This window comes from Cyprinodon variegatus, unplaced genomic scaffold (assembly GCF_000732505.1).
Source record: "Cyprinodon variegatus isolate N-32 unplaced genomic scaffold, C_variegatus-1.0 Scaffold136, whole genome shotgun sequence".
Lineage (NCBI taxonomy): Eukaryota > Metazoa > Chordata > Actinopteri > Cyprinodontiformes > Cyprinodontidae > Cyprinodon > Cyprinodon variegatus.
Window position 1 is genome coordinate 1,132,933 of NW_015150589.1, and position 5,588 is coordinate 1,138,520.

The window sequence follows — 5,588 nt, forward strand, 5'->3', positions numbered from 1 at the left end:
TCCATCCATCCATCCATCCATCCATCCATCCATCCATCCATCCATCCATCCATCCATCCGAATGTACTCAGAACACAGGTTCTGAATACATTCCTTTAAAGTTGTAGTTCTGTCCCTCCTCAATATGGTTAGAAAACCAACTGCAGATGTCTGTTGGATGTAGAGGAGCAGCAGCTCTACTTCAAGGCTCCTTTAGATGGCGGAGTTCTGGTTGGTGGAAAACATCTGATGCTTTGCCTTCTGATCCACAGCTTAGAACCAGAGCAGTTCATCCAGAACATTAAGTTCTCCAGAGATCGTTCCTGCAGACGGATCTCTGATTCATTTCCTGCAGCTTCCAGCTGGAGGTCCTGAGCACCAAAAGATCCAGATCCTCTGCAGGGATGATGCTCTAATGTTTCCTCCTCTTCATGATCAACAGAGGTGGAGATGGCAGCATGCTGGAGGAGGCGGGGCTTAAATATCTGATGATCTTTGGGAACCACAGAACCTATGAGTGACTCTTGGCCCAAAGTCAACAACTAAAGACACCAGAACCTTTAACTGTCAGCAGCCCCCCGCATCCCCCACTAAACAGCCCTCCTCTTCCTCCATCTGAAAGACAGCCTCTTCTCTCGGTTGTCAAAAGCTTCACTTAGGGAACTCTGCTGAACAAAGGCAGCAATCAGCTTCAAACCCGGACATCCGTCTATCCCCTGGCCTCCAGCTCCCCTCCCCTCCCCTCCCTCCTCTTCATCGCTTTATTGACACTGAGCATGATGGCGTGATGGGATGAAGGGAGGAGGAGGAGGAGGAGTGACAGGACCTGGTGGGTAATTTTCTGCTGAGCTCAGCGCTGTGAGCTCACTCCATCTATCTATCACTGTGAGCCCTGCAGACACACACACACACACACCTCTGAGGAAAGCAGCCTTGTTCATGTTTCCACAGGGAAAGTGAACATCAGAGAAGAACTGAACATAATCATCTGGGTTTCACAGGAAGCTTAGGAACTTCTCCAAGGTTCTAACTGAAATCATCTCCCTGCAGAAAACCTCTAGAGTCTCCTCTGCAGATGGAGAACTGGTGCTGCTGTAATGACCTCTGCTGCCTGTAGGGGGAGCTCAAAGCGGTGGCACTTCCTGTTCTGTTCCCCTGTGTCAAACCATCTTCATCAGGTCTTCATCTCTTCACCTTTAATGCTTTAGTCCTTCCTGATATCTTCCAGGTTCCACGTCCCAGATCCAGACCGGTTCTGGGTTCTAACTCTAGTTCTGTGCTTCTGCCCGATCCCTCAGTGAAGACGTTTTGCATCAGAACCTCTTGGACCACAGTTGTTTCTGAGATGATGGTTATAATGAGGAGGAGCAGCAGGGCCCATCTGCTGCTGGCTCCTGACCAGGTGTGTGTGTTGCCCCAGGCAACAGAGGGCAGGATGAAGGAGGGATGGAAGGAGGCTCATTCGTCTTTTCTCAGAGCCAAGTGGGTCATCTGCCTTCCTATGTGCTCCGCCCCTGTGTGTGTGATCTGTGTCGGTGCCAAGGTGCACGCCTGGCCCTGTTTACCGCCGGAGCCGTATGTTTGCCTCTAGATGCCAAAGAATGACATGCAGTGTGCTCGCCCCTAAAGGCGTGCACTCTCTCAGCAGCGTGCACTCCTCTGGCATTATGCATTCTCTCACAACATGGACGCCCCTTGCAGCGTGCACGCCCCTGGCAGCGTGCACTCTCTCACAACATGGATGCCCCAAACAGCGTGCACGCCGCTGGCAGCGTGCGCTCTCTCTGCTGAGTGACGCAGCTTGAAGCCCACCTCCAGCCCTCACCAGGAAGTGAAGCGCAGATGGTTTGTTTCTGGGTGTAAAACCAAGCTGGAGCTGGAAACACGGATCGGTTCTTGGGGTTCCTACACATTTCTTTACAAATAACCCAGATTACAAGAGTTTCCCGTCGATTCAAAAAATGTCCTGAAAAAATAAAAGTGGGTTCTGGTGTTTGGGTTATGATACTGGGTCATTTCAGTTCTGGTTCCCAAGCTGGAGCCGCTCCAGTTACCAACTGAGGACAGTGGATCCTACAGTAAATAAAGATCCTAGATGGTCCGATCTGTGGACCTTGGTGTTTTTATCTGGTTTGTCGACAAACAGTTTCATTGGGTTCTTTGGCAGTTCTAGCCAGACCCACTTTATTGGGAATTTGTCCAGTTTAGCTTGAATTTAAAGGTGTCTTAAATCTGAAATGGTTCTTCTAGAGTTCCTGAATGTTGTTCCAGTGAGGATGATGAAGTGTTGGGTCAGGGAGGACTGTGGATGTCCTGTTTGAGAAATCTGAGAAATGACAAGTCTTTCTTCAGGTCTGGACCCAGTGTTCTGTGCTCTGTTTGGATCTGGATCTTTGATTGCCTTTTATCTGCCTGCCGATCTACTCTTTGGATCAGCTCTCAAAGGGCTTTATTTAGTTTGGTTTGTCAACAATGAATCTTTGGATGTGAGAAAACACAAGGACATGAGGAACACAGCTCTGGGTCAGAACCTGAATCAAATAGGATCTGGAGGTGCCCATATAAATGACCAACACTGCACTGAATTGTCTCTATATCTTTGGTTCTGATCTATACCTCTATATATTCAGTTTCAAGTAATATTTCTATGTCTAGGGCTCAAGTCTATGTCTTTATATCTGTGGTTTCTATCAATGTCTCTAATACTTTGGTTCCAGGTTTAGCTTTTATGTCTTTGGTTCTGATCTGTGTCTTTTTTATCGTTGATTCTGATCCACTTCTCTATATCTTTTTGTGCAACCTATGCTTCTATATTCATGGTTCCAACTACTGTCTTTGTACCCCTGGTTCCCATCTTTTTCTCTATATATGTAGTTTTGATCTATGTTTCTATATCTTTTGTTTTGATCCACATCTTCGAATGTTTGGTTCCATCCATTTCTCTATATTTATGTTCTTGATCCATTTCTATACATACACTATTTGTCTTTATGGTTTAAATTCAGATTTCTATGGCTGTGTCCGAATGTCTACCCTAGCCCCTATATAGAGTTATGACATACGAGTGTTTGAATGTTTAGTGGATGAAAAAAGTAGTGATCACCTTTCTAAATGATCAGTTAACTGAGCTGACTATAAAATCCACTATAGTCCCGACTCTATATATTGATTGAGGGGTTAGGGCGGACGTTAGGACACAGCCTGTTAACCAGATTAACTGCAATTAATCAATGATTGAAATAATCGTTAACTAATTTAGTAATCGATTAATCATTAACTGGAGAATAGAGATTCTAAAACATGCCTTTAGCTAACAGAGCAACCCACTTAGAGCAGGAATTATATTAAAATTGTAAAAAACACAAAAATATCTTCGTCTGTTAAGATGCTCTTTCCAGAACTCCTCAAGTGGAAAAGTTTAGTTTCACCTGGTTTAATTTTGTAAAAAGCTTATTTAAGGCACGTTTAGATTTTTTATCGTTTAATCGGAAAAAAAAAATCGACATATAATAATAAAAAACCATAATATTACAATAATCGACAGATAATTGATTTGCAAAATAATCCTTAGTTGCAGCCCTAGTTGCGACCTATGTCTCTATTTTTATAGCTCAGATCCATGTCTCTGTATCTTTGGTTGTGATCTATGTTTAAATATCTTCGGTTTCATTCAATACCTCTATATCTGTGGTATCTATTCATGTTTCGATGTCTTTTGTTCTGATCATCTCCAAAGTTGAACACAGAAAAAAGGTGAAGTTTAATTGGTTGAATACAAACAGTGTCCTATAAGACGCAAAAAAATAGAAATCGGATTTTTCTTTTTAATCCATTTTAACTGATTCTGATGGAAGCAGCTAAAGCCACCAGGATGGATTAGCAGCTCCTCGGTCCAGGAGCTTTTCTTGGGGACTTCTGGTTGACTTCTGTGAGACTGTTTGATGAGAAAATATTCTGAAGATATATATTTATTCACTAAGGACTGCAGATTATGGAGAGAAATTAAAAACGTCTGAGATCTGGTTTATCAGTTCATCTGTTATAATTTCTCAGGGCGAGCTTTTCTTTTCTGACCATCTCCACCGTCCTCAGCATCAGACGGGACCCTGAACTCCTGCAGCTGAAGATGAGCTGCAGCAGAGACGGAGGGATGGTGGAGCGGGAGAACCCGGAGCAAGCCGAGCAGCTGCATCTGATACCAGGCCGCTACACACAGCTACACGCTCACACACACTCGCTCTTTGTGTGCTGCTTTAATAGGATATTGATCGACAGAGAGAGATTCGATTGGCCTGCCAGTGAATTGTGTAATGGCTGCACAACACCAAGGTCACCCGCGGGTGTGTGTGTCTCTGATAAAGCAAACAGTTTCCTCCGTTCACATCATCAGAAGCTGCTGCTGGAGTCGATCCAAGTGAGATCCCACCTGGATTCAGCTCTGGGCTCGGTTCTGTCAGGTGGAAGCAAATAAACAGAACTGTGTAGAGCAGAAAAGGGGAGGAGTCACTCTCAGCTCAATTTAGGAATTGAGAACATCCCATTGGACCAGAGAGGGTCCCTCCATCTGAATGGGATCTCCGACCCTCTAAGTCATATCAAAGCTACTAATTTGTCCCGACTCGCTCACGCTGGACCCGCCCCCCACTCAGAACATTCAGATGTGGATCAAAGTTCACTCTATTGGAAGTATCCCCTGAAGTTTTCCTGCAGGGCCGGACTTCCTCTGCATCCGCATGAAAGTAGCCGCAGCTCAGAACCAGTCTAGTATGGAGCTGGGCTTCCACTCATGGTTCTCTCTTATGCTGTCAGAACCTGCAGAACCCTACTCAGGGCACAGAGTTCCCTCTGATAAGTGCAAAGAATATCTATATTTATTGTTCTTCACGAAAGTTCAAAGATATTTGGCCGAAGCATTGGTCAGGGTCCACAGAAACATCACAGATGGAGTTATGAGCAACATTAAACCCACAAATATCAGATATCGGTATCAGTGAAGCAGCAGGAGCAGAAAAGGGATTTAATGTCAGGTTTGATTGGATTCGTCTGCTTAGTTTCATCTTTTTATCATCACAGACTGTTATGACCCAAAGCCCCAGTTAATGACTGCTGCAGATATGCAACGAACCTCAGCCGACCTGACCCCCTACCCCACATCCCTGCAGGATGGACAGGTATGGAACATGGATGAGGCTGCGGTCACCACAAACACACTCAGACCCCGCTGTCTCCTGCACTCTAATCCATAAGTGATTCTTCTTTTAGAGCCGCATCACTGCAAATATGCTGACCAACACAATACCCCCCCAACACACACACACACACATCCGTGCATGTGTGTATCTACAGTATAGGCTGTGCATTTTAGCTGCAGAAACATCTTGGAGCTAAAAGGACAAACTGGACAATGACAGCAACATTTGCTCGTTTCCTGAATCAAAGCAATATGAGAGTATAATCCGACAAAAAAAAGCTTCTACCTGATGTTAGAAGAGAACATCAGCACCTGTGCAGCTTCAGCGGGAAAACTAAATCTAATGAAGAGAAAAAAATGAATCAAATGAACATCAGTTCAACAGCTCTGATGAACTCAGGGGTGCTTCAGGCTGTGT

The 5,588-nt window shown here is 44.8% G+C and overlaps 1 protein-coding gene across 6 annotated transcripts in view; it reads right to left on the bottom strand.

The window, feature by feature from the left end:
- The window catches only part of nfia (nuclear factor I/A), a 96,437-nt gene that overhangs the window by 17,470 nt on the left and 73,379 nt on the right, over positions 1-5,588 (bottom strand). The window lies entirely within an intron of this gene.